This window comes from Anas platyrhynchos, chromosome 2 (assembly GCF_047663525.1).
Source record: "Anas platyrhynchos isolate ZD024472 breed Pekin duck chromosome 2, IASCAAS_PekinDuck_T2T, whole genome shotgun sequence".
NCBI lineage: Eukaryota > Metazoa > Chordata > Aves > Anseriformes > Anatidae > Anas > Anas platyrhynchos.
Genome location: NC_092588.1, coordinates 141,381,763 through 141,400,299, shown reverse-complemented (window position 1 = coordinate 141,400,299; position 18,537 = coordinate 141,381,763). Strand labels below are relative to the sequence as shown.

The 18,537-nt window shown below is 37.8% G+C and overlaps 1 protein-coding gene across 26 annotated transcripts in view; it reads right to left on the bottom strand.

Moving 5' to 3' along the window:
- KIAA1217 (KIAA1217 ortholog) overlaps positions 1–18,537 on the bottom strand; it is a 370,266-nt gene that overhangs the window by 116,854 nt on the left and 234,875 nt on the right. The window lies entirely within an intron of this gene.

Genomic DNA, 18,537 nt, shown 5'->3' with positions numbered 1-18,537 from the left:
TCACTTACTACAAAGACATGGAATCCTTTAATCAGAACTTAAAAATATTATATTATTCTTGATGAATCCAATTTACAAAAGAGTAAAATATCAACTGTGGTATGATTAAAAAATATTCTCTAGTCATGTCTTTTTACTATTTCACATCCAATCTTAAAGAATATACACTGTGAAAATGTGCTAAAATGGGTTTAAAGGCCAAAACAAACAAATATATTTTCCCCATCACATGAATGCAATGAGAATTGGAGGGAAAATTGCCCGCTGATGTTTGAGTCTTTATAGGCAGAGGTCCTATGCTCTCCTTAGTCTACATTTGCCCGCGGGCTGGAGGTTGGGGTAGAAGAGATTTTGTACAGTGCCCTAAACAACCTTCTCTGAGCACTGGATTCCTCTCCCAGCGAGCGCCAGGCTCCCACGACAACTGTTCCTGCCCCGATCAGAACGTGCAACTATTCGCACCGGGCAAAGGAGCACAACTGCTCTGATAACAAGGACGTTATTGTTAAGGAATTTTACTTAGCAAGTAATTATAATGCCAACATCATAATTAAGAGACTAATTCAAAGAATCTTTTGAATTTTACAAACCTAGGGGATATGAGCATAGGAGAGTTGATTCTTGGGATGAGATACGCAACATACAAGTATACTCAGATTTTTCATGACTTTGTCTATTGGATATTTTGGAAGGGCAGTACCATTTTATTTAAAGTGAACAATAGATCATTTTTCTCCCCATGAGAAATGTATCATTTAGAATTGTTCAAGTAAAATGTGATTTCTACAAATAAGCCATTTATGCAAACAGTACAAATTAAATGTAGCCTTCCGGCAACAACTGGATGGATTCCAATTCCAAACCACACAGACAAAACAGTCTGTTGCTAATGTTTGAGTAATACTGAAACTGTATTACATTTTTTTCTTTCTTTTATAATGTCACCACCCCACAAACCTAAGAAGTTCTGTCTGACCTTTAATTAAACTACTCTGACTTTAAAAAAAAAAAAAAAAAAGCTATGGATTTTCTAAGGACAAAATTCCATGTCAATGCCAAATACACAAGACACCCAAAGAACAAAAATTCTGTTGCATGTCTGCTGGAGGCTTGGTATGCATCACATCTCAACAAGACCACACTTTGGAAGGGACATTACTCTGCAGAATGGCAGAATCAAGTGTTCATCTGTTGCCTTCCTTAAAGCTATTGCATAAAACCAACTTGAGCTACTCAATTTCCTTCAACCCTTTCACCCTAGTGGGGAATTACAATTGCATCCTCTTTCTCTTGACTTTCCTACTCCCAAAGGAAATGTAACATCCATTCTGACCTAAGGGAGGGTAAGGAAATGAGGATGCTTGAAAGAGTCAGCAACCCTCCCCACCCCTAATTCAGTGAAAATGCTGCTCTCCCCCTCCTTTTATCATAACAATGTGTTTATTTTAATTCCAAATAGTTGGATGAGGATTCATAGTTAGAATACATAAAACTCGTCCACCTAGATCCAGAAGTCCCTCCCTCCTCTTACCAGAGTTGTTCTGAAATTTGCTGTATGTGATGCAGGACTGAGTCATCAATCTCTGAATAAATACAGTCTGGAAGGAAAAAAAAAGAAAAAAAAAGAACCACACACAAACACAGAGTGACAACAGTAGAGCAGCAGAAAGATCCACAGAGTCCTGCATAAGGTGGCACCAGGAAGCAGAAGAGGCCTTCATAGTGTTATACAGCAAACTTTGGATCACCCAAAGAAGATCTAGGCATGCCCATATTGGAGAAATGTAATCAAGACCATTACTGCAACCCACGTAAAGACCTTATTATGAATGAAATGTGAAGACAGTTGGGTCTGACTTCAAACCTTGAAGCATGGCTTCACTTGGAACTTTCTAAAATATTTCTTAACTTTCTATATTCCTTTCCAAACTCAACACCACACGAATGCCTTCCTCAGCAGTCTGATGACCTCAAGGGTATTTAAAGAGGGAAACCAGCAATGATCTATTTCTTCCTTTCCTCATAGATTGTGGAAGAGCTTTTCTTTTTTTCTTTTTTTCCAACTGCAGGCATGCATGTGGATATATATAGTGCACAACGATGGGAAATGAATTCAAAGAGTGCTTTGCGACTTCCAAATGCAGCAACGGTATGGGCTCCTGTGACAATCCCCCTCGCTGACTCCACCATTGTACTACAAGATAGGAGGCATCACAGCAAATAACCCATGTGAGGGGAGAAATAGGAATTTGAAGCAAATCCCACATAAGATTAGAAAACTTTGGATGGGACTCACTAAGAATTAAAGAGCTGTAGAGAACTGAGCACTCAACTAATGTGCTCTGAGCAACCTCTGCTGGCCAGCAGATAAGATCCTGCACTTCCTACTAAATGGAGTTGTGCAGAGCCCATGACTTCACATCTGTACATGACATCCTCAGCTGATTTGAATGATCAGCATTCGGCCAGCTTCACTAGCATGAGGGTGACCTACATGTGGTGGGTCTGTCCCAGTGAAGGGAAGAATGACAGGGGTTTTTGCTATCTGACACCAAAGGGAGGCTCCTACTGAAACTGGTATTAAGTCTTCATGAGCTGTAAATGACAATAGCCAGAATAGAAGTGGTACCAACTCTTGTCAAGGTCGGGTTAACAGAGAAAGAAACAGATTAATAGAGGCAGGTAGAGACATGAAGGTAATATGGAGAAAATCAAGAAAAGAGCGTAAGTAATTTCTTCTGGTGAAAAGTGGAAAATGTTAGAGGCCAAGGAGGAGAGTGGAAAATGGGGCTCGGACACTGCACACAGCTAACGAATGGTTGCACAGCCCCATTAACTGCAGGTGCAAGCAGGAAGGGATGTTACATGGAGAAAAATGGATTTCAGGAGCCAATCAGCCAATCTCTACTGTAATGAGAAAGGTACCAGGGAGAAAGGAAACAGCTGCCAAACATGTTGCTTTTGAACTTTAAACCTAAATGGAGTGAGCAGCGGCCCTGGAAAAAGGTGTAGAAAGCTAAGAGTCATAGGAGGAAAGCAAAGATGCCAGGAATGCAGGGAATGTCATCAAATGGAGTCCTGAGAAATGTCTGGTGAACACTGCTTGCAAGGTAGTATCCAAAGGGTTAGCATGCAGTAACTTAGGGAGGACAAGGATTAATATCTCGAGGCTGACTGACTGTGTTAGTCATTATTCTGGGCCCTTCAAAACAAGGGTGAACGAACTGTAAGGCTGCCTTGTGGGATCTGCTTGCTAAGCAGATCAAAGGAAAGTATTCACCACTTTAAGCAGGATCAGGCCTGTTGAACACTGAAATGTTAAGTCTCCGAAGGAAAAAGCAGATGCTTGAGACACTTGTGTTGATGATTTAGTAGGAGACATCTGTCCCCCTGAGTCAGCCTGAAATAATGTCACAGAATGGTGTTGGGAGCGCAATGTGCTCCCACAGCAGGAATGCAGCCCTGCTGGCAGTGCCAATACAATTCAAAGTGCCTTTTCACTGAGGTACTGGCAGTGCTGCAAAAGTGGAGAAATGCTAGGCTTTCCCCCTTCTTTTTTTTTTTTTTTTTTTTCTCCCCCAGTCTCTGTAATAGCCACTTGATTTATGCTCCTGTTGGATTTCAAAAAGGAAGTCTTTATAAAGGCAGAATACATTGAACACATTGCATTTATCACGGGTCGCCCAGGAAGATGACACAGCTGCTGAGAGACTGGAAGTGGCTAAAATTAGAGAAATGCACAGGTTTGGTATGAAGCAAAGTCGGGTTAGCCAGGCCATTACAATGCCAATTAGTGTTCCCTAGGCTTACAAGCTCTGGGTGAGATCCTGCAGAGACATGCCATCAGCTGACGCTGGAGGGAAATGATAACGAAAACACAAAGGGCTAGATATGAGTACGTAGATGATGATACATGATGAAACAAGATGCTGACTCACAAGTCCTCATAAACTACTTGAAACTGAGGGAAGGAAATGAGGATCAACTGCCTATTTCCTGCACACAATGGTTTTGTAGGAGGGGTGCAAGATACTGATATTTTTCAACAATGGGATAAGTCAGGTTTGTGGCTCAATTGGGCTCAGACCACAGAGGTTCTTCTAACAGAAATTTTAAGTGCACAAATACCTGCCAAAGAATGGAAGAGGTGAAGTCTCATCACATCAAAATACAAAATAAACGTACAGGATTAACTCCAAGCAACCTGCAAGAAAGCAGTTAGACAACTGCTGAAAAAATGGAGATGGCTGAATACAAGGGGTCCAAAAGGAAGCACAGAAACAAAAAGACCAGTCAAATGTAAACAAGGAATGTAGTCAGAGAGATGAGAACAAAGGAAGAGGGCTGCACAAAACATTAGGACTTCTTATGTTTCAGGATTTACCTTTTCTATCACACTCCACAGCTACAGCATCCCTTAAACTGTACATGCCTCCCACTCACTGAACATCACAGCTGAAAATGACATGTGTTAACTTGGCAAACTGTATTTTTGAAAATTTTCAAACAACAAAAAAGTGAAAAAGAATCTCCTCTCCATTGTTGTTTCTTTTTCTAAGTTTTTGTCAAAAAAAAAAAAAAATCCTAAAAATTCATGCTTCATTTAATTTTCAGGGATGACTAAAGCTATATATATATTATATAAATTTATGTAATATTTAATGAACCTTAAAATAAAACAACTAGAAAAAGACAACTTTTAAAACATATCAAGAGAATTCAGGTCATATTCCAAACCATAATCTGTAGGGATATAAAATTGTTATACCTGTAAAATGGTTTGGTAATCAAAGGGTTCTGAAGTTCTCCGGGGTCATTTATTCTTCCCTCTTTTGCTGTCACTCCACTCATGTGGAAATGTTATAACAAAACACCATGTTGTATCTATACTCCAGGTTACAAGGCTGGTATGAAGGAACAAAATCACTTCACCTGTTCATCTTAAGATGACTTACAGCTTTTTTTATTATTTTTTTTTTTTTAAAAGCAAGATCCTGTGGGCTATGGCATATTTCAGCCTTGGTTCCATCATGGATTTATGCACATAATTAAGAATATGATAAGTCCATGAGACTATGTAAACAAACTTAGGCATGAACTTATTATTTCTTTGATCTTGGACCAGAATGCTCTTTAACATTGTGTCCTAACACCTTAAGAAATGAGTGCTCATCAGCCCCTTTCCTTGCCACATCATAGATAAAAGCAGTCAAGAACATACATGAAAGAAGTAATTCTTGTATTTATGATGTGTCTTCCCTCTTGTACAGTTATCTGAACATCATTGTGCAAAGTAACAGGAAAAATCAGACTGTTTGGTGCAGCGTGAAAAAAAAAAGATGATTGGATCTAGTTTCTTTAAGGTAATCTGAACCTGATTTGAACCTGTGCACCTGAACCTGCATCATTACTTAACAATGCAAAATTCTGTATGTGAAATGCCTACATTGTACAGAGGAGAAAAAAAAAAAAAAAAAAAAGTAGCTGAAAATCTCAAAGGTGGCTGCCTAGTGAGGGATATGAGTCTACAAGGAGGTTCCTCCATAAAGAAAACACTGTGCCACCTACTAATTCTGGTAGGATTTGAGGGGAATTAAGCAACTTTGACTTAAGGGTTCAGCTAGGGGTTTTCAACCACATACATGTCATACCTGAAGAATCTAACAGTTTAAACATTGTTTCACAAAGTTAAATGGCAAGAATATTCTCTAGTATCTTTCTGTAACTGTCTCACAGTCAGAAATGGAGACAATTAGATGAACACCCTATCTTTGTTTCCTGTCTCTCTTATTATTCTTTCCCTTCCTCCTATCATTATCATCTCTCCTTGGAATCACATTACATTGCTGAAGATAAACAATAAAAAACTATTATGAATCTTTATAAAAGAATAACGAATCGGTGATGACCTAAGAAGAAAAAGATTTTCATGAGCTGTCTCCAGTATTTTGAAAAGAAAGAATGATAGAAAAAATAGAATGTTTAAAGAACACAGTTGTTTCTCTCTCATTTTTCTGTGGTGTTTTCTCTCAATTTCACTGAAACTTTGTGACCTGGTTATTCATACATTAGCCATCACTGAAAAACACTGTATGGTGAATGCAATGGCAACTGATGGTCTACTGAGAAAACCATCCTCCGAAATGCTGAAAAATGTACAGTGTTGTCATCTTCCATTGATCTGATTTAATTGTAACATTTCTTTTATAAAAGTTTTGGTTTTTTTCTTTTTTTACTTCATTTTGGCCTTCACTATTGACTAAATGTACATGATTTTCTAAGTTGTGATCAATTCATCCAATTAAACCTTATAAAAGCTATTCAAAGTGATCAACATTTGTGTTATTTCTTATTGAAAATGACAAGGTTAAAGAAGTTGCTCCCTCCTCTTCTTCCTCCCCCCCCCCCCCCAAAAAAAAAAAAGGATAATTAAATGGCAATTATTTAGAAGAAGGCATAATGAAAAATGTGGCTTTACACAAATTTTGTTCTACCTTTCTCCTGTAAGACTTAATAACACCATGTTTTCTAAGAGCTTCATCCCCACAACTCCAAATGATGGAAACTGCAGGTCTCTGCCAGAAACTGCCATTTTAACTACCAGCTCTAGAAAACTTTAGGCAAGAGTTCATGTAACACAGGACCTACCTGTGTCATGGTGCTACAGAACTGCACCATGCCTGCATTGGTGCTCAGCTCTTATGGAAAGCCATAAGCTACTTCATTTATGTACTTCAGTGGACCTAAGTTCTTATAAGAAAACAGGTTGTAGTGGAGAAAAAAAATAGAAAACACTCATCAAGGGTAATCTAGGTAAGACGAATCAATACAGAACTGTAGTGACAACCCTATTCTTCATCAGATGTTCTTCTGCCAATTATTTTTTTCATATATTAAAACTTTTTTGAAAACTTTCACTAATCAAAATACCTGTGACCACAGGGTGGATCATTTTGCTTATGCACTTTAAGCTATGCACAGCAGTAATCTTGCAAAGATGCTCCAATCCTCTCCTACCCCAAAAATGCCAAATCCTTTCCCTCTTAAGCAGGTCTGGAAAGATGTCCAATTACAGCTTTCTATGGTCCAAGAGTTAACCAAGCCCTGGCTCCCATTTCAGTCCTTAAAAAAAAAAAAAAACAAACAAAAAACCCAACACTTTTCCTGCCCTTGGCATACCATGTAAAACAGAGTACACAATACTTCTCTACCTTACAAGACTTCAGTAATAATTAACTCACGAACAGTTTCCAGCACGCTGCCAAGAAAACTGTTACAGAAAAGTATTATATTTATAAACCACATTAAGTTTGCTCTTAACACCTTCTAAGGGTCACAGAGTCTCAGCACAGGAGTGAGGTTTTGTTAGCTAGTCTTCTAGATTTTTTATTAGAACACCTAAAATTTTGAACAACAACATCAGACATAAAAAGCCTACCCTATCTTATTATTAACTGAATTTATTATCTTCCATCCTTCCTTAAACACACAGCTGTCATCTACACAATTACAATAGAGATATGAGCTCAGAAATGCCTTTGTGCAACATAACCAGCTTACACCTGAATAGCACATAGAGTAATTAAAGTGGAATCTAGCTGAATAAGTCAGTCTTATCATCTCATAACATCAGCTATTTTGTATTAGTGAGATAAATATTAAGAACATATAATGCTATATACAGTTAGTCTCTGCAAGGTACTGAGTACACCTTAGTTTTCATACAATCAGATATCACTGCTATGATATAAGCACCTAATTAATGCCAGCCAACATTAGCTTATGGAAAATTATCTTCACATCACTATTGCAAAACAACACTGTTATGCTTTTATTGATAAGGAAACTTAAATATTAATTTCAGTTTCAGGTTTACATATACATAGAGTGAGAGATATTCAAGTATTATATATTGTTCAAATGTCCTTATTGCAACATGTTTTATTATATATTGCAAAACCTACTTCTTAAAGTTATCTACTCACATTTAAAGGATATGATGAAAAATCAATAACAAACCATAACATCAGTTCATTCGTCTGAAATGTCATTTCAAACTTATCCCATTTGGAAACAATACACGGATGCTACTGGCTTTACAAGACTTACAGAACAGGGAATAGAGCTTGATTTGGATTTCAAGAGTTGATGTCATTATTGTTCACAAGCCAACAAAGGGCTTTAAAACCGAAAAGAATCTACAGCATATAAAATGGTTTCCAACTTGTAAGGGATCCAGGTCCTGCGCCAGTGGATAATAATTTGCAATACAGTTTAGGGTTTTTCAGAGGAGAAAATGGGGGAGGAGGTGCAGCACATTCGTGTAGAAAGGAATGTGCAATTCTTACTCTCCTGAGCTACAGAGTGAGATGTCTTTCTAAAATCTTGTTTTTCTTGTATTGTTCATATCTTTTCTTCAAATGCTTAAACCTTTCCCATGTTGGAATGTGTACTTTTTTTTTTAACATCTTTGTTAATTGAAAAGCTTTTTTTTAGAGTTACAGTGTTAGTACCATTCATAAATGACAAATTATCAGAAATAAAGAGAAAGCAAGCCTAATAGATAGACAATAGGTACACCTCACTGATATCTGAGGGAGATGCAGTAAATAGAGTATGTATATTTGAATTTCTATGGCATTTTCTTATTGGTAATTTCCTTATCTTTCAGCACATACCTTAGAACTTCTGAAAACATACCAAACCAAAGGTAAAAAATTTGAAATGAAGTAACCTTTAGTAGACAAAACCAGATGAGCAGTACATAGTTTCTTCTACTCTTGCATGAACACTCAATGACCTCATACTTCTCAGTGCCTTCCCTCTCCTCTAAATTCAGCAAAAGACAATGTTATCTGTTCAAGCAAAAAGGGTATACACAAATATTTGAAAAAGCTGCGTCTCAGTCCTTTCAAACTACATGCACAGTCTTCACTACCCAATAAATACTGCAGCCAGAACATAATGTAGGTTTCTATTTGAGCACTATCCACTGGCCTGGTTACTGAAACTATATAAGCATACGTGTCCTGGGATTTAGAGGTACACACACAAAATGAATCCTACCTCCACAGAAGTTCATGAAATTATTATTATTTTTTTAGTTTATTTTTGTTGTTGTTTATAATTTATTTATTTAGTGGCAGGCTTTACAGGAGGGCCAGGATTTTATACCTACGGAGTTACCCTCTTTGAGTGTCTCTAAGACTGAGAAAGGAATCTGAAACATCCAAAGTGAAGGAAGAATAATTTCTAATATGTTGTTCTTTCAGGAAGTTTTTGAGACTAACTCACTTTCCAACAGATGCTTCTGTAGGAAAGAACTTACAAAGAAAAATAGAGTGGCAGTGGTAGTAGTCCTTTTTGTGTTTGAACATGGGTGAGGGTGCCTAACTTTGTAAAAGGATGTGCTGATAGTCTCTTCAGTTATTCTTTGGTAAGTTTTACCTGCTGAAACTACAAAATATTTCCTGTTTTGGCCATACAGCCATGGTTATCTTTTTTGTTTATTTATTTGGTCTTTGAGGACACCCTCAGTGTCCTCAAATGATTATCTTCTTTCTTGCAGCTTGCATCAATTCTAATTGAGCAAGATGATGACTCTGAGATATACTCAGCCATACTAAACTACTCTACATGTCATTCACAGCATAAACTGATGACACAGCTGCAGTTGGACATAATCTCCAGTCAGCTATGAAGGAAATACAGCTCTTACTACCATCCACACAGAAAGGAGATGCAAAGATGTTTCATCTTGCAGGTAATAGGTGTATGACAAGTACTGCATACTATAGGAACTTTCAGCAGATTCCTGCAGAAGAGAGTCAGATGAACATCTTATTTTTTATTTTTTAATCTGAAAGTTCTGGGCAAAAGTAATTTGAAAAGAGATAGTTTGATCTGAGCAGCACCAGAGGCAATACTTAAGTCATTATGAGGACGTCAGAATATTCCAGACTTCTATTCACATTGACTGTGTTACCCTAATATCCTTTTAACCTTCTTAAACAAGTTCCCACCATCAGTCATTTTCTCTACTTATTGAATTTCTCAGAAACATCATTATTTCTCCATTTCTAAAAATAATAATAAAAAATAAATAAGAAAACTCAGTCTGACAATGAAGGTGGATTAAGGAGAATTCTGTGAAAGCAGATGTTATGGGGAGTTCACTGAAGATTAGGTAGTGTAAGAAAGCCAAGTGGAAAAAAAAACCTATTGGATGATCATATCAGCTCTGACATGCATTGACTGAGCTTTCAGTTCTACTTATCTCAGGAACTTAATAAATAAATAGTTACTAATTTTGATAGTATCCAATAAGGCAATGGCGTAAGATGTACAAAATTGCTGAAAGACAGAAAATCATGTTTCATTTTTCTGAAGAAAACAGTGAACTCTAAAAAGAACTAATCATTTGATTATTTCAGAAGCTGTTAAAAAAATAAACTCATATATCTTTGGACTCATATATATTAGGACAGAGCCCTAACAGGAGAAGAAAGCAAGGCATAGCAAAAGTACCCAGCAGCAGCAATACTCTTCCAAGTCACTGATGTAATTCAAGACATTGATTTTTCCACAGATCCCTTTGGGATGTGGACGGAGGGACACTTTGCTGTTGTTAAAATGTTTTAGATTCCTTCCTATTATCTAGTATCTTTTTTATAAATTTCATTTAAATTTTCTTGTCTGGAAATGTATAATCTTTTAGGAAAGTTCTAATAGAGTAATTTTAGGTTTAGCAATGGTAATAATTGTTAGGACAGCATTTGCTGAATTTCAGAACCCAGCGGTGGGAAATTTAAGCACATGTCCACTTGTTTGAAAGAGCCAGAGCTAAGTCAGTATTAGATTATATGATTTATATGAATGCCTTGAATGAATGGTTTAAAACTAAAAATCATTTCTTCACAAAAGAAAAAAAAAAAAAAAAGATAGGCCCTTCTTTAAAAAAGGTTTAAATAAAAGGGCAGATAGAGCTCCCTAGCAGTACTGCATACACTGAAAAATATAAAAATAATGTCTGTGTATAAGGAACACTGGAGTGGTTCAACAAAAGGAATGGCAGAAAGACAGAAAGCTAAATAATACAGAGAAAAAAAATAATAATTAAAAAAAAAGTATGTGAAGAACATCCAGAAAAGTATGTTTCTAAATTAGTTATATATTTCTTCTTTTTTCTTGCCTTAAAAGCAAACAAAAATGAAAAAAAAAAATATGTTTATGTGGCCTAAGAGTACAAAAAACACAGATGTCCTTAAAAGCATTTTGTAGACAATGCTAATTTGGAAAGACACTCTCACATCATGAACCCTTTCAACCTAGTTAATAGAGCCTGCATGTCTTGTTTACATGAAATATGTAGTGGAAACTTGGAACAAAAACTATTCTGAAAGTGGGTAACTCTTCCCTTCTGCCTTAATAAATATTAGACAAATACTGATAATGTATGGTCTAGAAAGAATCCTTATTAGCTAGTATTTAAAATGGGGGGTAACAAAACAGCACTTACCCTTTGAAAGCTTTCCTCTGGAGTTACTCTGGTAGATATCAGATTATTAAAGTCTGCAACACCAGCTACAGTATTTATTCTGCTAGGACTAAGAAAGGTGTGTTACCAATGTGGTCCAAGTAACAGGTAAAACAGTTTGCAAACAGTATACAAATGTATACCCCAAGCAAACAAACTCACAGAAAAACCCTACCAAACATTAACCTTCGCAAGGTGAACCAGCCGCTTTTCAGATGAGCCCTCAAACTCCAGACCACACATTAGGAGACGGGATACGCCTGACTTCAGCTGCAGGGATGACAAAAGCAAGTAGCTGTCAGCCACTTTGAACATCCTCAGCTGCTTGAAGCCAAAGGCCATAAAAACCGTCTTGTAGCTCTGATAAGTGAAGGTGGCCACGGGGCTCTCCTAAATTGCCCCATGCTGAGCAGTGTGAAGGAGGCCACCAGCAATCAGAGATCACTGGAACATAGCTCCTGCCACACACCCTGCATGGGAGTTGCCTATGCAGCAGCACGTATTTAAATCTGTATGATCAGTGTACTGAAAAATCTCCAAGGAGCAGTTTTTGCTCGCTCTTGAACCTTTTGATTCATGTCATTGCAAGAGCGAATCTTCGGGAGAAACAAGGACCTCTAGCACACTGCGCAGCAGCTCTTCCATCTGCAAGGGCATCAGATCAATTGCACTTGTGTGCATTGCTTGCATCAAATGCTGCGACTGCTTATACAGGAAAATAATATTGGAAATATAAAGAATAGAGATAGCTTCTTTGAATTTACATGTCAGAATTCAGTTGCATGTGAAGAGCCTCTGATCTCTCTAGAGACTGCCATCCAGTCCTCCATGGGCCACAGCTAAGAACATCTTACCAGACCATATCCAGCCTTCGTACACATCTTAGGTATTATCTGGTATTTCCTGAGTGTTTTCAATATTTGCTTTTCTGTCTAAAAAAAAAAAAAAAGTCTTTGAAAAGTGCAATTGTAATGTATTATAGCACTTCAGAAATTCTTGTAGTTATCTGCTATTTTCAAGTAAGATAAAGTGCATCTCCTCTATGATCAAATGTTGTTCCACAGAAACTGACAGCAGCACCAAGAAAGGAAAAATATAGCCTCCAACTCAAATGCTTCTGCAGTAACTGTCTAAACTTAAAAAGCTTTATGGCAAATATGGAATGGTGGGATCCAGGAAGGCAAGACTTCCTTGGAGCAGCATAATTTATAGAGACAATCTTCTTTTCCAGAAGGAGGTCTTCCACTTCTTTATCATGGGAAACGAAATAGCGATAAAAGTTCACTGATAAAGACCTGCAGAAAATGCTATGCAAATTGCTGCAAGTACAGTCACAACCTACACCCTCAAAGTGCTGCATTCCTAATGCCTGAATCTGCTATTTCACAACATCCTGTAATAACAGCAAAACACAATTCCAAACTGTATCTCTCCATTTTGTGTGTATTCTTTCCGGAGCAGGCTTAACTCATTAGAACTAAGAAAGTACCCAGAGGCAATTTAGATTTCCTCTGTCTATTGGAAAAATAGAAACCTCACAAGAACCCTTTTATCAGTGTGCTATAGGGGGGGAGGGGGGGGGAAGAGAGAGGGGAGGGAAAGGTAGAAGGGATAAAATCCTTCTAGAGCTCCTTACAGTTGAAAATTGGCCAATTATTTAGAATAATTTCTAAAGCAACAGACCATGCTTTATCTCTTTTCCAATTACTATTTTCTGGTTAATAAATATGACCTCCGTAGCAAGCACTACAGCTTTCTTAAGGCACTGTAGTTGCAAAGAAAGGAATTTTAGTAAACTTGCTGGCAGAAGAAACACATTTCAGCATTAAGTCTAAAATGTTTGCCAACTATGTTTGAGGCTATCATTCTGTTTCTTGACTTTCTTATGTTAACTGGAGTGCTTTAGAAAAGCACACAAAATTGCTTACTGTGAAGTACACATTTTGCTGGAAGGAAGAAGTCAGCTATTCATATGGTTGAATTCAGTGGCACAGAGCTGATGTAAAATCTGAAGCGGTAACGTTATATTTGTATAAACTGCAAACAAAGGTTTGGAACTCTGCAAATAAGTAGCTTTAACAGCCTGGCTTCTAAAACAAGAGCCCTCCAAAATGCCAGCCTGGTGTTAACTATCAGTTATTAGTTTGATGCCCCCGGGGAATAAAAGAAAGAATGTGGACAACCACCAGCCTTTGAATTTTCAGTGGCCATTTTGTTTCTAACAATCAGGTCTTACACTAACATGCTTTTATTTACCTGCTAAATACAGCATGTAGATCCCATCACACTATTCGAGGTTGAGCTGCAACTGTTTGCCTTACCCAGGACCCAACATGACAGGTTCAATTTGCCAATAAATATTCAGATCTTAGAGAAGAAAAAAAAGCTGCTTACTATTTACCAAACTGGGGAATAGGTAGAAATAACAACATAGGTGAGCTCAAACAGAGACATATTTTGGTTCTAACATAGTCAAATTCTGCTAGCCTAACTCATTTGAGTCGTGATTAATCCCTCAGTAACTGTGTCTGAATTTACAGCATTGAAAACAAACAAACAAGAAAAAAAGGACGCTCGCAAGAAATCAGCCAACTCCTTTCAAGTAGGAGGAGGTGCAGCTGGTGATATCAGATGCTTAGGGGATTTCTTCTGTATATTTTGTCTTCACAGTTGTATAGTTCTATTTTCATCATTATTACTTTATTTCTCCTCCCTGTATTTTCTTGAACTGGTGATTCTTAGGGCTTGTATCTTCATGATACTGTGAAAACATACAAAGTAAAAACATCCCATGCATCTGGCAGCTGTCTATTCCCATATCATATGTGGATTGTGCTAAGGACCATTGGGATGAGGGGAGGGATTGCCACAGAAGGTGGCTAACCAGAATCCAGCATGTGAAAGCGCCCCTAAGTTTCCAAACAAGCTGCTGTTTTCTCCAAGGATTCCCATTTGCTGCTAAGTGATGTCCCCATCGTAGCTTTCACATGGGGACTATCCCCTAGGCCAACCTTGAATACTGTGCAACATTCAGCTACCACCCTGATGGCACCTTGTGTATGTACCACAGGAGCAGAGGGCTGGGAGATACCCTTGAAGACTTTCTGTCTAGTGCTGAATGCAGATGGGGCCACGTGCAGCAGTGACACAGGAGCAAGTGCTGTGGGGCCAGCTCTATCAGACCTGTTTGTCAGGAGGGCCTGTGATCTGTGTAATTTTCCTAAAATGAAGCAGACGCAGAACACAGCTAAAAGCATTGCTGAAACACTTCATACCTTTAACACGTCTGAATTATCTGAGTTTAGCACATCTGTGTCCCTCAAATGGTCTGAAACCTTCCATGTTTACACAAAACCAGATACCCCTTTGGGCAAAGCGAGCGCTCCACATTTCAAAGCAAAGTCAAATACCAAGAAATTATTCATTTGGAACCACAGTGAAAGTTCAGGCATGTTACTGAGCACATTTCACTGAAGGCTCTGGTGATCTAATCAGGATGACTTAATTGCATTTGGCTTTGAAACCCAAGCACGGCGCCCAGAAAGGAGAGGGTTATTCTGCGGTACAGTAGCAGCTCCCAGCTGTAAGAGGAACGGTGTGAAAAGGATCCACGCAGCCCAAAGATAACTCCACTCAGAGTCAGTTGCCATAATAAGATCATCTGGAGCTGCAAGCACAAACAGCCTGCCTATTTTTGGAGGTTTGCTTGATCTATCGCACGTGTGGGGATCTGAGCACCTTCCGAGAGACGGAAGATGATGAGATTACGAGCATTTGCACAATTTGTTTAAAAGCTCAGGAAACTCATGAATAATAATCTGGGCTAACCTGTCAGTAATCGCTTTCTTCCTGCAGTATAAAAATGTATTATTATTATTTGTAAACCATCATCACTGCTATCTTCCCCTCTGTGCTCTCTCTTCTCCGATATGTATCTGACAATTCCATTGCTCTCTTACTGCTCTCTGAAGGAAGACCTGAAGAAAACTTCTCAGAATTCTCTTTGTAAATCCGTAACTAAAAAGAAATAAAACACCCTATGGCCCAAACAGCCACTCATATTGATTAAGGTGGATAGTAACACCACTTTTATTTGAGTTCAAAGGGTTCAATAGTTCTTTGTTCATAAAACTAAATCTCTAGTCCGTTTCTCTCTCCTTGGAAATTTTTCATTTCCAGGTAAAATATAAAAGTAGAAAAGCTACTATCCCACAAAGTCCTATTACAATTTTTCTAAGTTTTAAAGAGGCAAAAATTAGAAATTCTTACATGCCTCTTGAAAATTAAAATGCACATGCTAAGACAAAGTTAAGAAGAACCTACTAGTTCGAACCCAGGTAGTGGGACTAATCCAAACCAATCTGTTAGAATAAAGCACATTTAAAACAAAATCACCTTGATTTAAAAAATACAGAAATGGGTTCTGAACACTGGGCATTATGTTTCTACTTCCAGGTGATTGGCTCTTGACTGAAGCAGGGAAGTCCTGCTTACCGAGCAAGTACTCTGACAAATAACCTCCTCAGGCTATTTGCTATTAGGCTTTCCTGGGTCCTCACCATTTATTTTTTTTAACATTCTTTTTGAATTGGAGAAAACAGAACTGGGCAAATTCTTTCAGGAGTAATTCTTGCAGTTCCAGCTGGGTACATTCCAGCTGAGCGCAGTCTTCCTAGCATTACTCAAAAGCCCCCTAATTCTACAAACCCCAAAGCTATGCAGGGGTATTTCCAACCACAGCTCTCATTTTTTTCTGAAGCCAGTAATTCTCAGGTCTGAGCCCTCTGCATCTTGCATGGGCCATGCTCTTTGCTCCTGGATATACAACCTGACATCTGGCTGCACCAAAAACTGCATTATCACCTTCATTGAGTTCCTCAGTTGATCCAGATCATTTTGCACCACAAACATTCTCATTGCTGACTGCTTCCCCATTTTGCACTGCCTGCAAACTTTCCCACTACCTGATTTTACTATTTGGCTGCAGCTGAAACAAGCAAGAAATATCACAGGCTGTCATGAGCAAAACTTCCTGTAATTACTGGACAAATTGAAAATCAGCAGGACCAACCGAAAAAAACACTAAGCACAGTTGATTGTGTCATTCCTTCTGTGCAAATTTTCTGAAATAATGGCTGTTTCAGTTATTATTGAAGCAGTGTTTTTAATCTCGATGTTCAGCTGGTAAAATCCTGTAAAATTTGTTAAGACTATCATAAGAAACAAAAACAACAAACAAACAATAACAACAAAACACAAAGAGAAGTCCCTAACCTGTACAGCAACCTGTATGAGTAAACTCCTCACCCCAAATACCATGATGATACCATGACAATCAGACCAACCTAGAGAATAGTGCATAATTCCACCCCTTAAAGAAACTGAGACGAGGGAGGGGGAGGCATAAAAGAACAAAAAACTGAGAACACCATAAACCTGGACATACTGCTACAATCGAAAAAGGAGAAAGGTAAACAGTAGAATATTGACTCTAAAGAATGATGGTTCTGTGGCTGATAAAGCAAATTATCTGTCAAAATGTAAAACAGGTCACATTTTTTAATCTCAGTCTCAAACTGTACAGTAATCAGGCTTCAGGCATGTTTCCTGGACCCTATCTGCAAACAATACAGTATGACTTGAAAGTTTGTTAAGAAAGAAAAATATGTTGTTTGAGGACAACGAAGCTTTACAAGCCAAATCAGGAAGAACAGACAACAGAGGATAAAATATTTGAAGGCAAAATGCACACAGCTACTGTAGGTGTTTAATGAGAATAAGCCTAGTAGTATTTACTCCTGCGGTACCCATATCCAAGTGCCCTTTTTATGACAGAATTCTACCATGTATACATACGTATTCTACATATATACATATATATATATATATATGTATGTAAATTAATTTCCATTTCTAGAAAGACTTATTAATGTACCAGGTTCATCAGTTCATCACAGTAATCCTTCACCACATCAACAGATGCACAACTCACCCTACCAGACTAAGGAAAGATCTCTGAGTATCTGCTGATGTAAAGCAAGTGTGCAAGTGTACACGCATACACATTCAGTTAATGTATCCAGCACCTGCTTTCTGGCCCATTAAAAAATAGAAAATCTACTTGCATACAAAAGAATACAAAAAAAATATTAAAAAAAAGACAAAACACAAATATATATAACCTGAGTCCTAAAGCTGGAACAGCAGCTTTTGATTCCCCAAATGTCGAATGCTTTGAATTCGCGTGCATGCAGTGCACAATGACAGATGTGAGACCTTTCTGCAGGAATTTTATATCTGCACATGGTCTACACAGATTTCTTGATTCAGCATGTTGGTATATCTATACACAACTCTCCATCAAGCAGTGTATATAATGACGGGTGATTGTATTAGTATCTACTCCCTGTTTTTTATAGTTCTTACTTGAGCATCGTCTCTAATTTTAATCTGGCAGGCTCTCACTTTGAGCTTTATACCTTAGTTTCTTCACCACAAGGATCAACAAGAAACCTTTGAAAAATGTTTCCCTACTGACCTGGGAAAATAAAATATTAACAGACACAGTTTCTTGACCGAAGACAGATATTCAGTCTGTCTGCTGTTGAACTCGGCCACATAAGAAGATGGATCATTAAGCATAAATCCATATCTCAGTTTATAATGATCTCTTTCCTACCTCAATGCAGAGCAGGTCAAGTATTATCTTTTTTAACCTATTCCAGAAAAAATAATGAACTGCGAAGATAAAAGAACTGCTGAAAGTTTCTGAATAGAACTTTCTGCTTTAGATCAACATTTGAAAATCATTCCCAGCTGTTAAATCTGAATTCTTAATTGTACACAAGAGGTTGAGGAGAAAATAATCAGCAGATGCAGCTACAGTTTGTTATATCTGTGATTATCTATTCTATACATGATTTACGGTTTTCAACCATTTTTGGAGAGACAGGCACCAAATTTATTCTTCCAGTACTGCTATCTATGCACAAGTGTTTAAT